General features: G+C 51.6%; 2 long non-coding RNA genes across 8 annotated transcripts in view; one reads left to right on the top strand and one right to left on the bottom strand.

The window, feature by feature from the left end:
* LOC140690939 (uncharacterized) overlaps positions 1–16,907 on the top strand; it is a 186,324-nt gene extending 169,417 nt beyond the window's left edge. For 2 of the 3 annotated variants that reach the window (XR_012066345.1, XR_012066344.1), the window contains 2 exons: positions 16,008–16,086; positions 16,199–16,907. This is a non-coding gene — a long non-coding RNA (uncharacterized lncRNA). Of the gene's footprint in view, positions 1–6,459; positions 6,905–16,007; positions 16,087–16,198 lie in introns of those variants that run through there. The other variant, XR_012066347.1, reaches the window with a different exon arrangement.
* LOC116276563 (uncharacterized) overlaps positions 1–18,754 on the bottom strand; it is a 370,958-nt gene that overhangs the window by 23,620 nt on the left and 328,584 nt on the right. The window lies entirely within an intron of this gene.

Below are 18,754 nucleotides of genomic sequence, written 5' to 3'. Positions count from 1 at the left end.
AAATGAGAAGCCATTACCAAAGAAAGCAGAGTGAGTGCTCATCCTACAAAACCAGCAGACAGATGTTGGCTTGTCGCTCAACAAGTGACATCCCTGACTTTGTAGCCCTTCACCTCTAGTTTAGACCAAAGCCTTTCCCTTTGGACCATTCCTGGCCCCAGAGCAGCCCTATGGGGGGTTTGGAGGGCAGATGTAAAAGTGTGTGGTTAGTCACTCTTAATGGCTCCAGTTCTCATAAAATATACACACATATGCTTACACATGCACATGTAGATTTTTTTTTAACAGAGGCTTTGAAGACTCATTACAAGTGTTCACATGAGCCTAATGGGGTCAAGTCTCATTAATGCCTTTGATGCTGTTTGAATTGGCCCCAGGTTTTGGAGGATGGGTAATAACCACAAGTCATGTGCCCATGTGGCACTGTTCAGCCAAGGGACCTCAACACAGGGGGCTCGGAGTCCTCTTCTTCTCTTTGTAACTTGGCGTGTGACATCTGGGGCTATTTCCTCACATGGCCCTTTTGCATTAAAGTAGTTTAAGTACTTTGGGAAGGTGCCTAAGTGATGGCCATTATGCAATTTTTCTTTAAAGGTAGAGGAAATGACAAAGAACCTGGGGAAGGGGTGAGGACTTGTGCCTGCTCCGTCCTCCTATGAAAATGTCAGAGGGCCCCCTTAACCCACGGTAATTGCACAACAAAGAGAGCTCAGAGGTCTTACAAAGCGGGGACTGGTCTGGAGGAGCAGGGGCGGCCAGGACAGGCTCTCTTGCTTACGCATTGTTTTTGAAACCCCAAAGAAATGGAAAAATTCACCCCCCAACCAGCAGAATATCCTACCTGTAGCTGGGAGAGACCCTGAGAGAGAGGGCTGAAAACTGGTGCTGCTGATGGTAACTATGCAGCCTTGGTGCTTCTGGGTCCTACTTGCTTATCTATGTAATGCGAATAACCCACATTTTAGAATTATTATAAGGATTAAGTTAGACATGCTCTAGGTACTGTAGCAGGAGGTGCTAGCTGCTTCCAACACCCATTTTCATCTTCCTGAATAGCTCTGTATTATGACTTGTACCTAGCACACAACTTCCTAACATAAATATCATTTTCCAGCTCCCTCTGCAGCTAGATATGGCCATACGACTAAGTTCTGGCCATTGCAGTGTAACGAAAGTGCCCTGCAGTAGCTTCCAGGACCTACCCTTAAAAAACAGCTGATGCGTGGTCTTGGCCCCTTCTTTGTCCTTCCCTGGAACAGAGATGCCGCCATCCTGAATCATGAGATGGACCCATGAATGAGGTCCCGACATCAGAATGCCCATACCTGTTCTTCTGAATCTCACCCTTTCCTTTTAAAGCCACTAATAACTGGGGGTTTTCTTTCACTAGCAGCCAGTCCCTGATCCTGGGTCATTCACATAGCATTTGGCCTACTCAACAAAGCTAGATCTTTTAGAAGAGCCACAAACTTAGCTGACACTGAAATTCAGCATTTCTGTTTTGTCTGTTACTAAGATGCCTCTCCCTGTACTAATTCCTCAGGTAGCGTTCAGTTCCTTGGAAAGTAGAATACTCCATCTCTCCCTTCCCATTTCCATTCCAGGGTGGTCTCGCTGAGGAGGCAGGCGGGTGTGGCTCACAGGACTTACTGGCGGAAAAGAAAGTCAAAGGCCCAGGCTGGCCTAGGGCGGCTTGCTTGCTGCGCGCCCTGCTTACCTTGAGAGCTGAAGCCTGCCGCCAGCCCTAGCGTGATCTGGGACTGGGTCAGCTCCTGGTCCCCAGACGTGGCCTCACCGCAGACCTCCTGGGTCTGCACTCGCCCACTCCCCACCCTCTCCTCGCCAGCAGGCAGTGCTGCCCACTCCACAGGCTCACGATTCATCTGTGTTCTTTGCCCTCAAGTGCTTTGGTCCCAGTCTCTCCACCCTGGAGCCAGGAACACCTCTTGGTCTACATTAGCCCAATTCTACTGGTCACGGAGTCGGCTTAGATGTAGCTTTGTCCCCAGCTGGTCCTGGGCAGCCCCAGAAGCATCTCTTCCTAGAATCCCCAGTGGGAATAATGCCTTTGGGGAACAACGATGAGCTGCTCAGGTTCCCTTCAGGAATTCAGGGTTTATCCCTCTAGTAGTCAAAGGACTGAAAAAATGAACTGCCTGCCTGCCCAAGGTCATGCTTCCCTCCAGGGTCACCTTCAACCAACCACTGGTCAACTGGGAGTACAAAGGCCCAGGATTCCCATCTTCTCATGGGGTCAGCTGAGACCTATGCAGAGACTGCATCACAGCTCAGCGCTTCCCTCTGCCCGATCCTGCTCCCACCCCTGCCTTCCATAGGCGCTGATTCTAAAGGAACTCCGTAATAAATATCCTCATGCTAAGCTCTAGCTCCGTCTTTGTCGCAGGGAATCCAACCTTGATCTTCCTTCTCCCCTCTGAATGCTCCTATTCTGGTTACTTCCTTCTCCACTTTCTCTTTCCACTGTCACTCACAATGCCCTGGGGCCGATGGAGTGAATTTTTTCTCCTCTTCTACATCACCTTTCCCTGTCAGCAGCAAGTCACGGCTCAGCTATCAAGAGTCAGATCCAGAACCAGAGCAGGGACTGCCCGGGGGGAACTGGGACCATGGAGGGAGAGGCTGTCGGTGGGAGCTGCAATCAAGAAGACAAAGCCACTACCTCGGTGAGACGCCTGCCAGAGCGTGGCAGGTCAGGGGAGAAATACCCTGGCCCCTCCCTTATTCTCACACTCCAGTATTTTACTGGTGCCTCCAGTGGCTGAAACTAGCTAGAAACCAAGGGAAGCTGGGAAATGTAGCAAAGGAGACTGAGAAATGTAGTTTGTAGGGACCAGTTCCCTCCAATATAGAGCAGAGGAGAGGAAGGGTGGGGAATGGATCTGAAGGCAAGCAGGCCAGTGAGTGGCCAACACATTAGCATATGAGATCCCACATGCAGCCAAACTAGGACAGATGTATTAGTATTTCCCATACATATCTGAACACAAAACTTTATGATTTATTTATCTATTTACCAACTTAGGATCTTACTGCATAAGACTTCCAGTGAAACCGTTCAGAGCACATACTGGAGCACACTGACTAAAATGATCCCCCCTTGTTGGGCATTTAGGTTGCTTCTACTTCTCCTCTTTTGTACTCGGCAGGACAGTTGCTGGATTGGTTTACACAGACTCCTTCCATTCTCCTGCCCGCAAGCCTCTCTCAGCCTTAGTAGGGCTACTCGATCATTGATCTTCCCCAAGAAATCATTCCCCTGGAAGTGAAAATGTATCACAGGAGATGACTTGGAATAAATCAAAAGCCCAGCGTAGTTCCCCAAACCCAGGCCCATCTGGTACAGGATGATGTAAGGATGTGGTACAGGGTGCGACGTGCAGGCAGTAGGGTTGCTGGGTGGGTGGCCATCATTTTCAGACAAGGCAGACCCCTCTACTGCCTCCTTTCCTGCTGGCCCCTGGTGAGACTTTCAGCCTGCGTGGACTGGTGATGGAAGCTGACTGCACTCAGCCGGGCACTTACATTCTCATTCCCTTTTCTACCTTCTTGCTCTTTGGAGAAAAACCTGGAGGGCCTAAGATGCCAAGTTCTTTTGCAGTATGAGTCAACGGGAAGAAAACCATTCTTAAGTATGATGCAATGGCATTATATTAAAAAGAACAGAAAAAAAGAACTTTTTCTTGTAATGAAAAAGTGGCTCCAAAGATGCTCAGTGTTTGCTGGGGGTGAGTTGCGCCTTCCCTCCAGGTCAGCTGCTTGTTAGCGTCTGTGAATTTTTTGTTTGTTGGATGCTGGTGGTGAGAGTGTTAGGGCCTATAAAAGGTGTCAAGTCTCTGGGGCTTCACAGGAGAGGAGGAGGTTAGCAGTGGGGGATCTGCAGTCTAAATCCTTCTCTGCATTCTTTGCTGGAGCAGCGACATCCAGTCCTGGCCTCCGCAGGGTCAGTCCCTGAAGAAATCTCCACTTGATACCGAACAACAAGAGCATGAGTGACGGCAATACCGATGGGAGGCCTGGTGCCTGGCTTCGCACGTACGGGTTCATTTAACCCTGACCACAGCCCCGGAAGGCAGGCTGCTATTACCATCTTTTCTAGATACTGAAGCTGACGCACAGAGAGGTTAATTCACTTCTCCAAGCTCACCCAGCTTATCACTTGGAGCCTAACCTTGAACCAAGGCAAGGAGGCTGCAAAGTCCACTCCCAGCTCCTCGCCTGCCTCTGTCCGCCACTATGCCGTCTGTCTAGTGCAACAGCCTTGGCCGTGGCTTAGCTCTGCACCGCTCGGCCTGCTCGCGCATGCCTTTGAAACTCCACACAGCATCGGCAGGCAAGAGAGCTTACAGGTGTCACTCTTCTTGTGGTGGAAAGGACACTGGAGTTGGGGTCAGAAACCCCAGAACTGCCTCCCCATCTCTGCCAGCCCTTAGTTGCGTGGCCCTCAGCAGGCTTTAAACCACTCCAGCCTTGAGCTGAACCTCACCTCCATCCAAAACCCAGCGGAGGGTTTGTGCCAATAAAAACCCACAAAGGTATGACAGCAGTTTGCCACCTGGAAACAGCACCCAACGCGAGATGGTGCTTGTTCCCATTTTACAAATGAGAAGAGTGAGGAGAAGGAAGCTCTGGTGACTGCCCCAAGGTCACACGGAAGTCGGGAATTAGGCTGGTGCCAAGAACCAGGCCTTCGGGCACTCTGCCCAGTCGCTTTTCGTTATATCAGGATGTCCCAAGAGAAAGCAGAATGAATACCGTTCTCCTAAATGACCACCTCACCCAGGGGCTGCAGTGATGAGGGATCTCTGTCTGCCCTGTGACTCCATCCACAGTCAAAACAAACCAGGAGGCCTGCCCTCCCAGATCTGGCTAGCTCTGGATTCTCCAGAGGTGGGAAATCGGGGAAGCCGCATTTAGCCTCCACCTGCCGTGGGTGCTGCTGCGGGATTTGGATACAGTCAGAGAAGCGGCACCGCCCTGGTCTGACATTCCCCTATCTCCGGGGCCCCTGGTCTCCGGAGGGCCTCTTCGTGAGCGTGGTTAGCATCCTTAGACAGCAACAAAAAAGAGCACTGTCTGGGCTCCCATGTTGCCTTTATTTGTAAATGTATCCTGCTTTGTTTTAACCCCAGGGCATCAGTTTTCAAAGAGTGGACCTGGGGGTGGGGGTGGGGGGTGGGGGGACATGAAGTATCAAAAGAGAAAGAAAGTTGCCGATGGATTGAGTTTGCAACTGGGTTTGCCAGCATGGTGGCGGCAACACCCCGCCAAGATTCCTCACACGGCTCCCAACACACACAGGCATGCGAGGCACTGGGACTCAAGGCCACCTGGGTCATGGTCCCCACCTGGCTGCTTGTCTGGTTCTAAGTCAGAACATCAGAAGCTCTGGGCGGCGCAGAGCGTCAGTAGCGAACAGTTCACAGGGAGCAGAACCAGCCCCAGCAAGTAAAAGGAAGTTAAGCCCTCCTTTCTCCCACCCCTTCTCCAATACCCACCTCTCCTTCCACGTCTCAACTGCACACCTCTGGTCATCATACATTCCTCTACCCCCACGCTAGGTCAGGGGGTGGGTGGACTAGGGGCCTGAGCCACATCCAGCCTGCTGCCTGTTTCTGTACAGCCAGCAAGCTAAGACTGGTTTTTACATTTTTAATCGATTACTTTTTAAATGGTGATATAAGTCCCACCAGAATAGTCTCAATCTTGCCTCTTGGTCCACGAAGCCTGAAATATTTACTCTTTATCTGCTCTTGGTAGGAAGCGTTCATTGACCCCTGATGTAAGTGAAACAATAGGTCACCAGAGCTGCCACGGGCACACCTCTTGAATTTATTCATGCATTCAGTCATTCATTCAATCTGTGGAGAAGTTACTTATGATCTCTGAATTTTTGAGTCTTCAACTGTAGAGAAAAATAATCTTACCAAGTATGTAATGTTCATGTGAGAATCAAACAAAATAAGGCATTGGAAGCTGCTAGCATACCTCCAAGCAAGTATCAGCTACAACTATGCACCGTGGGCCGAATGTTTCATGTCCCTCCAAAGCCCACATGTTGAAATCCTAACCCTCAATGTGACGGTATTACAAGATGAGGGCTTTGGGAAGGTATTTAGGTCATGAGGCTGAAGCCCCCCGTGAGTGAGATTAGTGCCCTTACAAAAAGGACCCCAGAGAGCTCTCTTGCTCTTTCCGTAATGAGACACGAGAAGATGGGCATCTGCACCCTGGAATAGGTTCATGGTGTTCACAGTATATTTCATCATAAGCCAGGTGATAAAATTATATATTCTAAAGCCCATTTTCAAAATTATGTTTTAAAATACGTCAAAAAAAGGAACAAGAGATTTCACACCATCTAAATTAACTCCCCCTCCCCTCCCTCCCTCCTTCTCTTCTTCCCTTCCTCCATTCTTTTTCTCTGAGATCTGCTTTTAGAAGAAAGATACAATTCGAAGAAAACAAGCTGTCATCTCATAATTTCCTCACAGTGAGAGCTTCCAGGGTGTGATCTCAACTGACTTCACGCACCATCTACACCTCCGCTCCCAGCCCCCTGCTGTCAGCACTGACTGGTGTTCCCCAGAGCGGTCCCCAGACCCTGCAGGCTTCTCTGGTGTCCATCAAAGTCCCACTTGGTTGGCAAGATTCTACCCACTAAGACAGAGGAAAGGACTTGGGCAACTCGATTCCACAGTGGCCAAGGTCAAGTGGAGTTTCACTCCAACCTTCAAACAACCTGAAAACCAAAGGGACCAACAGAGCCGCCTCACCAATCGGGACAACTGGACTTACTGCAGCAGCTCTCTATCCAGGGCCTCCTCTGGGCCAAGTGGGATTTGGGGGGAAAAGAAACCTGGTGCAACAAGATAGAGAAGGACCAGCTCTCGTGGGGCGACGCATTGAGTAGGCGGGGCTGCAGAAGGAACGCCAGTGGGTGGATGAACAGCGCGGGAAGTGCAGAGAGTCACGTGTTGCTTTGAAGAAGACAATGCAAGGTGACAGTTCTCAACTGGGGGCGATTTTGCCCTGCAGGGGACACTGGGCAATGTCTGGGGACTTTTTTGGTTGTCACAACTGGGGGCGGGTGCTCCTGGCATATAGCGGTAGGGGTCTCGGGCTCTGCTCAACCTCCTACAGTGCACAGGATGCCCCCTACAAAGACTCTGCCAACCCCAGGTGCCAGCAGAGCAGGGGTGCGGAGTCCTACCCTAGAGGGGGATCGTGGGAAGGGAAGGAGTGGAGAGTTCTCCCTGAGCTGAGGCTTGGATGCTGCAGTCACAGGGACGAGCAAGAGGATAAGCTGATTGTGTCAGAGGACAGAAAACAGGGCAACGACGGGGGCAGGATCTGCTGATGGTGGCACCATTCATCCACGTAGCAGACGCCATCAGTGTCCTCCCGTGTCCCCTTGGCCACAGCGAGGCCATCTGTCACTTCAGGGGCAACCCCCCTTGTGTGATGGCATCTTCCCTCCAGGGCCTGCCTCTGTGCATTTCACTGACACCTGCTCAGCCCACTAGAAGTGCCCACGATGGGCGGAAACTGGAGGGTGAGCGCTGAGGCCCATGCCCTGGGCTGGCCGAGCTCCGCGCAGTCTTCCAGGGGCCTCCTGAGGTCCCCTGCTCCAGGATGCCCCTTCTGTTGGTCTTCGTCCCTTTCTGCCTCTGCCCCCCTCACTCATCACTGCTTCCTGGGCTCACCTCCCAAAGAAACTACTTGGCCCCAAATCCCAGTCTTGGGGTCGGCTTTGGGATGAGCCCAGGTCCAGGCAGCGCAGACCCCCGGTGACTGGCTCTGACTGTAGCCCCGGTGGGCTCGCAGGCCGGCGGTGGCCTGTTCCTGTCTGTTTTTGTCCAGAGACCGCTCCCTCCGGCTCGGGTCAGCGGCTGTGCAGCCGGTGACGTCACACGCAGAGGGGACAGCCTCGTGTCTCATTTGGACCCTGCTAGGGACCTTCCAGTCCTGTGGGTCCCTCCCCCAAGGCAGATGGAGAAATATCTCACTGCAAGTGGTTCTTGCTTTCTTTGCAAAATGCCCCAGGCTCGGAGGGTTAGTCTGCCAGCCCCACTCTGTCCCCTCCTCGGAGCCTGTGCTCTGGGCCGTGTCAGGGGTCAGAGAGCCCATCTGCTGCCTGAATCGATGGTGATGACGTCCCAGACAGAGCTGGTAGATTTTGCTACAAGACTCAGGCTGGTGTCAGGGGATCTGTCACCCAGAGCCCAAGGGACACACTCCATATGCCATGTCCCAGCCCCCTCCTGGCCCCCAGTGTCACCAGACCTCTGGGTCTGCAGTGTGAGTCTCCTGTGGGAATTATCCAAGGGCCCACAGGAAGGTGCAGGCTTGAAACCTGGGCAGGGGTGAGAGGCTTGGAGTGAGCGACATGGGCTGTTCAAGGAGGTCACAAAAGTCACAGGCCGGGAGACACTGTCCCGCAGACTGTGGGGCTGCGGATGCAGCCCTGTGCTGTGAGGACGGGCCAGCTCTGGGCGGAGGAGCAGCAGCAGGTGGGGTGAGGAGAAGGCGCTGGCCACCAGCATCACCCAGTAGGGTGGATGCAGGCACCGGTGGTGACGAGGCCACAGGGAGGGGCTGCTGCAAGGGGGACGAGAAAGGAGCCTGGGCCGCCACACCCACACCCAAGAGGACCAGGGCCAGGAGCCAGGACCAAGCTACCGTTCTCAGCAAGGATGGATGCTGTACTCGCTCGGTCTCCCTCCATCGGTCACCTGCACGTTGGGGATGCTGTTTTGACAAGTCTCTCTCCTGTGCTAACCCTCTCCTCTGTCCTCCAGCCTTCAAGTACTAAGACACACACACACGCACACCGACATTCACACACCCTACTGCAGAAAGAAGCACAACCAGAAACACACACACAAACACATATGGACATGCAAACAAAAGACATACACACAGAAACACCCATATAAACACCAACACAGACGCAAACACACAAGTACACATACAGAAACACAAAACAGACTCACATAAAAATACACAGAGAAACACAAACACAAAAGCCTACAGAAAGGCACATGCGTGCGCACACAGACACACAACCACACACACAGAAACGCAGACACACATCTTGCTGTGTGCAGTCAGGCAGAGAACCTGCATCCCCTAAGGATGCCATTGCTACCTTGGTGCAAGTCCTTCCAGGGCTTTAGATCCTGCAGGAAAGATGCGATAACCCATACCTCCCAGCCCCGTCAGGTGATGCGCGCAGCCGGGGCACGGAGCGCTGGGATCAGAGCACCTAGGGCGGCCAGGCTGCAAGGGTTCCAGCCCCAGCTCTGCCACTAAGCGGTGCCATGAGTCCCACCTCCACTTCTCGTCCCACAAAACGGGTGATAACAACACCCCGCTCGTGGGGAATAAGTGCATCCGGCACAGCTCCCTAGATGGGGGCTTGATGTGTGACTAACAAGCGCTTAAGGAGATTCTTTCCCCTGACGCTGATTCTCAAATGCCACCACCCATCGGTTCCTGCCTGCACAGCTTGGGGTCCCCATGTTTAGTTTTTTGCAGATTTTCTGGAACCCCGAGAGGGCACCTCACAGGTGCTCATAAAGAATAATCTGTTCTCCCAGGAGGATGACCTGCCAGTGAGGGGCTGCCTCCAAGGCCTGGGTCTCCCACCATCAGGAGGTCAGAATCTAACGCAAAGATGATAATTCTCTGTCAGGACCGTTTCTTGATCCTCCCAAAGCTGCCAGCCCCTCGAAGTGCCAAATGATGCTGCCTCAGCCACAGACCCTCATCATCAGAGCTCTGCTGCGCTGGACAAAGCCAGGAGCAAACCATTCCTGAGTCCCTCTGATGCCTGGACTCCTAGCATAGCTGCAACGGCCCTTCTCTCAAAGTCCTTATGAATACATGGCACCCTTTCTCCCCTCCTGTCCTTGCCTCTCCCCTCCTCTTCCCTCTCTCTCTCTCCCCCTTCTTCTCTTTCTCACTCTCTCCTTCTGTCTCTGTCTCTTTCCCACCAACTTCCTCTCCGCCCCACCCCCCTCTTTATACTTGACCTAGGGCAGAGACACCCCTGCCTGCCCCTCTCCTCCCCACCTCTTTCTCAGAAGCACCCCCTCAGGCACACCACCACCTCCCAAGAGGAAGCTTCCATGGGGAGCAGAAGAGGGTATAAAACACCAGGGAAGGGGCACGGTGCCGCCCAAAAGAAAGAACACTCCAGCTTGGAGCCAGACTGACCTGGAGTTGAATCCTGAATCTGCCATATATTGGTTCAGGGTAATGTCCTAGGATGTACCACTGTATAGAGGGACACAGCCAGCCATTTGTCCATCCCTATTATCCCCTCGACCTCGATACGGAGCCAGAAGACCCTGCCGAGTACCCTAGGGGACCACTGTCCCATCCGGAGGCTGTCTGAATTTGTTTTTACACCCCCACCTCCACCCTGAAGCCCAGGGAGAGGACGGATGGACAGACTTAGTAGTGAGGAGCAGGGCATTCAGAGTTGGGGTGATAACCCTGCAACCACCACCCACCGGCAACACAAATGTGCCGGAGTATTACTTGGGTGACCTTTTGGGGAAGAAACTATAGAATTCCTCTAAACAGTTCCCTGCACCAGGAGCCTGCTGATATACTAGTTACAGCTTTGGGAGCCAGCCAAAATGACTTTGAGTCCTGGCCCTCGAACTTCCTGTGCAGGGTCTTCAACCTCTCTGAGCTTCAGCTCCTCCAGCTGGAAGACGCGCCTCCCATGTCTCCTGCCCGGGGTGCTGTCAGGGACTTCACTCAGCACAGACCGGCTGCTCTCGGGTGCGTGGCGTTGCTGTTACTCTCACAAGCTGACGGGAGGAGGAAGGCTAGCTCCGGGGATGAGAAAGGCCAAGGCAGGAGGGTGGGTGCCGTAAGGACCCGCTGCGTCTCCATCTCACTTTTGCACAGAGCTGGTCTTAGAGCTGCGCCTCGGCTCAGCTCCTGCCGCCTCTCTCTGCCCCCCAGCCCCCCTCCCCACCCTCCGAGGGTGCAGTTAGCATACCGCCGGGGTTAGCAGAAGGTACAAACTGGATTAGATGTTAAATCAATTTGGCCTTCCTCCTCAGGGGCGCCGCGGGCAGGTTCCATATGAATAATGATTTGTCTGAGGCAGCAAACTGGATTATTTGATCAAAAAGGGGAAAAAACAACTCATGTTCATTTTTTAATAATGGCTTTTGCATCCAGTCTCGGAGCTTGGCTGAGGGGGGAGGGGGAGGGAGGGGTGGCCTGGAGGACAGACAATAACAAAATCGCTCTTCCCTCCGGGAGCCCCCCGCTCCAGCCTTGGACGAGAGCAGCCCGATTCCACCTCCCAGAATGGTCTTAGGTTTTTCAATCTTTGAGTACAAATCGGAAAAAGAATACTATTTACCACGTGTACTTTACAACCTGGCTTGCTTCGCTCTGTCTTTGCATTTATTGCAGCTCATTTAATCTTCCTGTAGAGTTAGGTAGCACAGCCCAACTTAGAGATGAGGAAATGGAAGCTTCTAGAATGGGCTTTCTGACATTTGGGGCTGTAACTCTCAGCTGTAGGGGGCCGTCCTGTGCACTGTAGGCCTTCTCCCATTACATGCCGGCAGTCTCCCCGGCCCCAAGTTGTGACAACCAGAAAGATCTCCAACCATCCCCTGGGGGACAAAACTCAGCGCTGGTCAACCGCCTCTGTTCTAGATGGGTGAAGGGCCACACAGCTAACGACCAGGCCCACCTAGAATTCCAAGACCCAGGAAGTCTTAGCTCAATGTCTCGATCCAAACCGCTGCCCCATATAAGAAGTCCCCCCACCCTACGACGGAGGTAGAGGGGTGCCCGGGAGAAACCCCACCGGCCGCGTGTTCTGCTGAGTTCCCAGGAGGGAGGAACAACGTTTCAGAGGAGGAAGGGAAAGCTTTGTAGTTTGAGGCCATGGTTCTCCCATGGTGGTAGGAAACACGAATGTTGTTCCCCATTTATGCCAAGTGAACCCCCAGAAAAGACCCATTTTTCTCATTATCAGGCCTGTATTCCAAACAATGCTCTCAATTAGTACTATTAATTGAAAAATGTCAGTAAAATCATGGTGGAAACTTGTTTCTTCTGTGTACCTACATTGTACGCTCAGCTTGGCCTCTTGTCCACAAAGTCAGATTTACAGAAAGTAAACCTGGCCCTTTATAGAAACTTTGCTCATTCCTGGGCTAGAGGAACAACTGTGGGAACTTTCCCACATCCACTGGCAGGACTATTTGATGAGGCGGAGCCACGGGGTGTCTTTGGTGGCTGAACACAGACTACAGAGCCGGGGCCTGGGTTCGAATCCCAGCCCTGCCTTGTATTGGCTGTGTGGCTTTGGGCAAGTCACTTAACCTCTCTTTGCCATATTTTGCGCATTTGTGAAATGGAAAGAAACGATAATTCTTCCCTTGGCGAACTACAGAGAGTCCGTTCATGTAAGTGAACAGATATAAACGTAAAGCCCTCAGAACACCACGTCTGAAAACAGGGCAACTTAAACGTTAACTGTTTCTTTCCTTATCACCGTTGTCATCATCTTTTGAAAAGCCTGGTCCAAGCGACCTGTCATGTGGAGCTGAGCCCGCCTGTGCTCCACAGGGTTTGGGGCTTTCTCCTTTCTGCCATTTTTATCACTGGCCTCATCCAAGCCTTTCTAGGGGGGGGGGGTGGCCGGATCGAGCAGTGAGAAATAGTAACCCCTGGATTGTATTCGCGAAAGGAACACCTCTGGGTTGGACCCTCTGTTCGCTGTCAATGTATGAATGAAGTTGCAGTTTATTTTCAACAGGCCTGTTCCGAAATGTGATGTCAAGTGCATTTTGTGGTCCTCCTCTGACCTCATGCTCTTTGGAACCATCCCCTTCTCCCCTGCTCATCCTCACCGAAGAGTCCTAGAGATGCTCCCATAACAAGGCGTTTCTTCTGCCCCCATTGCAGGGGGTGTCCCTAGGGAAAGTTTTGAGCTGATCTCTCCAAGGGTCACCTGCAAGACAGATGTCTACACCCCAGAATGAGGGGTTTGGGTCTGGAAACACCAGGGAAATAGTGAAAGGGAAACACTTAATGCTTCTTATCCTTGTCTGTATTTACTGAGCAGTTACTAAGTCCTGAATGCTGTGTGAACTTCCTGGTATGTATTTTCTCAGTTCTTGCTGCCCAAAGATAGGTTCTATCCTCAGTACAATCTTAGTGATGAGGAAATTGAGGATCAGAGGAGTTAAGTGACGTGCCCAGGGAAACACAGCTGAAAATAGGCAGAGCAGAGTTTTCTGGCTTTAAGATCTATAGACTAGCTGCTGTGCATTGATTGCACCAATGCGATGTCATAGGTGAAACGGACACAGTGAAGGGAACATGGAACTCTTTGTCCTGCTTTTGCAACTTGTATCATTTTTTCAATACATAAACTTCTTAAATTGATTAAAAAAAATCAGCTGAACACCTACTGGGTGCCCAGCCCTACACTCCACCTTTAGGAACAGACTGAAAATGAAGTGGTGGTTAACCCTGGCCTCCTGGAGCCTTCATCTCCCTCCAGGGTCAGCCAGCTGCTGCCTGTTTGGTAAGTTTCATGGGAACCCAGGCACGCCCGCCGTGACCGTGAGCTTTCACACTACAGCGGCAGAGCTGAGCAGTTTCAACAGACACCGTGTGGTTGGAGGGCTGAAATTTTTGCTTTCTGGATCCTTAACCAAAAAAAAAAAAAAAAAAAAAAAAAAAACCAGTTTGCTGAACCCCTTGAATTGGCCCGCTCGGGCTGCCACACCGAGGGTTGCTTTCTCCGAGTCCTGGAGGCTGGAAGGCTGACATGCCTCTGTGTCCTAATTTCCTCTTCCTATAAGGACACCAGTCACACTGGAGTAAGGCCTACCCCGATGGCCTCATTTTACCTTAATTACCTCTTTAAAGATCCTGTCTCCAAATACTCTCACATTCTGAAGGACTGGGGTTAGGATTTCAACATGAATTTGGGGGGAGATACAATTGAGCCCACAGCGCCCCTGCTTTAGTGGGAAAGGGCACAACGAGAAACAGCCTACAAACCAGGAAAGTAAGAGGGTGTGCAAAACGCCCCTGGGCAGCTGGGGGATAGAGCCACATCAGACTTCACGGTGGAGCTGACCTTTCCACTGGCTCTTAGGATGGACTCATGTTCACCAAACAGAAAGCGGCTGGACATCCTACGGCAGCAGGAGTCAAGCTTGGAAGGCCCAGGATGTGTAGGAAGCCACCACAGCTAGACCTACTATGCGCTGAAGTTCAGAACGCTGGTGCGGCAAAAGAACCTGCAGCCTGGATGCTGAGAAGACACTGCCGTCTGTTCTTCATCTAGACTCTCAGTTCCCATCCTGCCTACTGTGAAGGAAGTGCCCAAGGAAGACCAAGGCGGGGTGGGGGTGGGGGTGGGGTTCAAGGAATTATTTCCAGAGGCAAAGACTTTCAAGAGGAGCTGGTCTAAGAGGTGGGGTCAACAGAGGCAGGTCTGAGACTGAGGGAGTCAGAATGTCTCCCCCACCCCTGCTCCATCAGACAGCCTTGAATCCCAGCCACCTCCCGCTTCTGGGAAGCCCATTATCCTCCCTGGATGTTTAACAGGTCTGCCAGCCCCACGGCCAGGAGCGCAGACCCGGGGAAGTGATGGAACAGGGTCGGTTCTGCCAGCAGAGCTGCTTCCCCTCTGCTCCCAGGAGCCCTTAAACAGCTCAACTGCCAGCCTCACCTAAGACGAGAGGCAAATGGCAACTTCTCTTCCGTTTTCCCAGCCTGGCCTCCCAGAAGCCTACACATCAAGGCTCTGCCCAAGCCCCCTTTCACCAACCCTAAGGAGACTGGCTATTTGTTCTCTGAGAGGGGGGGGTTCTTCCTCCAGTGCCCCTTCCCCCGGCCTCTTACCCTCTGTGCTGGCCTTGGTTCAATGATGGGACTGTAATAGCCTGAGTCCAGATTTTTTTTTTTTGAGCAAACTCAGCCAAAGATTTTGTTGGCTAAGTGGGAAAATATTTCATTCCTACTTTAGAAAGGCCAGCAGAGGCCTGACAGCTGATTGGATTCCTTGTGGGAAAATCATGCCCCACTTGATATATTTGATCAAATACATCCCGGACCTGAGAGTATCTCTTTCTGCCATTTGGGGATTAAGGTTTTCTACAGTTCTTTCATTCACAGCGTCTACATCTCATCCAAGCGACGGCACTGCCCCATAAATCAGACCTCAGAGGACAGCCAAGGTCATGAATCTCCTTAAACTTCACCCCGTGTCCCCCCTTCTCAGCCACCACCACCTGGGGCCGCATTCATGGGGCTCACAGGCAGTGACCCTGGGGGAAGCATCCGGAGGCAATGAACTTGGTCCTCGTGCTCAGTCAGCCCTGACGGCTTTCTTAACCAGAAACAGAGGAGAATGGGGAACCGGTACTTTGGGAGGACTCACTACCAGGCGCCGAGTCGATCACTTTACACGTGACACAACCACCATGGGAGACCGCTGCCATCCCCCTTTTTACAGATGAGGAACTTGAAGTCAGACAGCTAAACTGAGGATGCTGGAGCTGGCCTCGGCATCCCAAAAGCTGTGATCTCACAGATTCACTCAGCCCTCCCTCCCTTCATCCATCCAGTGGAGACATGGTTACTGAGTACGTGCTGTGGCCCGGAAGCCACACTCATGCATGAAGCGACCTCTTAAGAATGGGTCAGGTGTGACTTGCACCTGCCCGGAGCGGACCTCATGGAGACACCTGTCCTTCCTGGGGGGTTCTGTGAGACTGTGATGCGTGGTCTGGGTATAAAAATAATACCGATGATGGTAACAATACAGATCACTGTAATCCCGCTAATGATGAGGAGGAGGAGGCAGTTCCCCATTAGCAAAATGGAAATATTATCTATTGTATTTGATGTTGATATACTCATCTAAAAAAAAATCTCCGGATACAGGATGTGTTACAATCAGTGTTGCTTTCTCCTTCAAGTGATTCACTTCCTTGCGGACTGTTATGAAGATCTGATTGTTTCACGTCTGCACAGAGCACAGAATCCAGTGTGCACTCTGTAAGTATTAACTGATATTTTGTCTGTTGACTTTTGGGGAACTGAGGTCCTCCCAGGTCCTGGGGCTGGTGGAGGGTCCTGGACACTTACATTTCTCATTCTTCTTTTCCAGGATGGCTCAAGGTAGCCACTGTATCATCCTGGCATGATCCATGGGATCCTCTCCTTCTGTCTCTCCAGCCTGCCTGATGTCAGAGCCCCCCACCCCCAAGCTGCTCCCACCAGAAAGAGAGGCAGTGTCCACTGGGACCCCCTTGACCAAAGGGCTGCTTGCCCAAGAGGGCAGAGGGGCTGGAGTTCTTGCCTGATTCTCTCATGTGATCTTGGGCAAGTCACATGACATGTCTCAGGGGCCTGGCAAGATGCAAAGAGCACACTCAAGCCAGGATAATCTGGGGAGAATTTAGTGAAGAGCCTGTCTGCAAAGGGCAGGCTACAGGGAACAGAGCAAAGGACGGGCAGAACCCCAGCAGGGGGCTGGCGGGGGTGGGGCACATTGCCAGGCCCAGACCTGAGGGGCTAAGATAAGGGAGCAGGTGTATTACCTGGAGTCAGATGACTGTGCTGAGAGGGTCACCCAGCAGGATCTGTGCCCTTTGGCGGAGGGATCAGAGGCCTGCACTGACCCCACAGGAAGGGAGCAGGGGAACTAAACACTCCAGCTGTCCTCTCCCTCCACCCAGCTCTCTCTGACCTGCGAGTGCTCCCACTGGCCAAATCCAGCCAGAAACCAGAAGGCACGGGGTAGGTGGGGTTACTGATGCCGTTCCCACAAGGATGTTTCTCAGGGCACAAAGCTGGTGGGGAAGGGCAGGCCCTGGATTGGGGGGAGGAGGGCAGACAGAGATGTCTTACACCCATCTCCTCTCTGATCGTCAACCCCCGCCTCTGACAAATGAAGAGGTTTCAAACCCTTCATCCTAGCATGGAGTCTGTCCCCCGTAAAGGGTGAATGTGAACAGTCATGGTGAACATGTAAGAGTGGTTTGCTCTGCTTCAGGTGGGGTGTCAGGACAAGGTCCCCACTTCCTAGCAATCCCCTCACCCCTTGGGGTTAAAAGTTAAAAAGTCCTACAAGAAGAGTTTTCCTGGACACGAACCAAATATTCCCAGGTTATTTTAGGATTTACAGCAGCCGCCCCACCTCAAAAGATTTCCTCCGCTGAACTTGCCAGTGTGTCCAGAGTTCCCGAGTCAGTCTCTGACTTCAAAGTCAAGTTCATAATACCCGAGCATCAGTCTCATTCTATTAGCCTCGATCAAGTTTGGGCCCAGAAATCAATGCCCAGGTTAGGCTGTGCTGGGCATAATTGCCACCAAGGGAACATCTGAAACATCGCATTGAGCTGGGGGACACCCATTACTTCTCGCCTTCTGGTTCACCCACTGTTTTCTTACTTCTGTTATGCTGTGGCATTTAAACTTGCTCTGTCTCCCCCTCCCTCTCTCCCTCTCATCTGTCTCTCTTTCTCTCTCTCTCTCTGTATTTAGACATGACCATATAAATGTATGTGTTAGAACTCACATCCTCTCTCTCTTAGCTGCCATACCACGACTTATTTCTGATCCCAACTGTCCATGGAATTTTAGCCCCACTTGAAGAGTATGGACTCTGACATCAGAATAGCTTTGTCTTAAGAATCAAATAAGATAATGCATGTAAAATACTCGACACGGTTCCTGGCAAGCACTAAGCACTCAGAGCAATTTTAGTATTATTATTTTCCAAAGTGTAATATGCACTCTGTCTCTAGAGCCTCATGCCGCAGTCACTACTGAATTCTAAAATCGAGTCCCTTTCCACTAAAATAGATAAATGTATTAGATAAAAAATGATCAGATACTTAACTATATGCTTGATACAAGAATACAAAGATCTAAAAAAAAAAAAAAACCCAAAGACTTTGCAGTCTTCATAGGGCGTACTAGAGGAGGAGACAGACACAGTTCCAGGATGCCAGCAGCACTGTGAGCAGGTACAGGGGAGGGTAGTTCTCATTCTTCCTGGGAGAACTGGGAAAGTTCACCAAAGGATGTCAAAGTGTCAGGTGTTAAGAATGACTGAGAGTGGAAAAACTTACAGGACAGGCAAGAGAACATTCCAGACAGGGGAGAGCAGGCACACAGTATGTACAAACCAGCCTCCCAGGACCTGAAGGTGGGTGGAGAAGGGTGGAGAATGCTCCGAGAGCACCATGTGTTCATGCATTTGTTAAAAAAATATATATATATTTTGAGTGATCGCTATGTGCCAGGTACCATGGTAGATGCCTGGTGAGGATGAAGCAATGAACCAACTTGATGCAAAAGCCCTGCCCTCCTGCAGCTTACGTTCTAGTTGGCAGAGGCAGTCATCACAATGAATGATCAGATTGGACAGTGGGCCAGTGGGGCTGGCCCACTCATAGCCCCCAAGGATGTCCACATCCTAATCCTTGGAACCTGTGAATATGCTAAGCTACATGGCAAAGATGAATTAAGGCTGCAGGTGGAATTGCATTTGCTCAGCAGCTGATCTTACAATAGGGTGATGATTCTGGCTGGATTCTCCGGATGGGGCCCACTGTATTGACAAGGGTCCTTAAAAGCAGAAGAGGGAGGCAGGAAAAGAGAGTCCGGAGGCAAATGTGATTCCCAGAGAATGGGCAGAGAGATGGAAGACTGCTTT

The sequence above is a fragment of the Vicugna pacos genome, chromosome 32 (assembly GCF_048564905.1).
Source record: "Vicugna pacos chromosome 32, VicPac4, whole genome shotgun sequence".
Taxonomy (NCBI): Eukaryota; Metazoa; Chordata; class Mammalia; order Artiodactyla; family Camelidae; genus Vicugna; species Vicugna pacos.
This window is presented reverse-complemented; position numbering and strand designations above follow the sequence as displayed.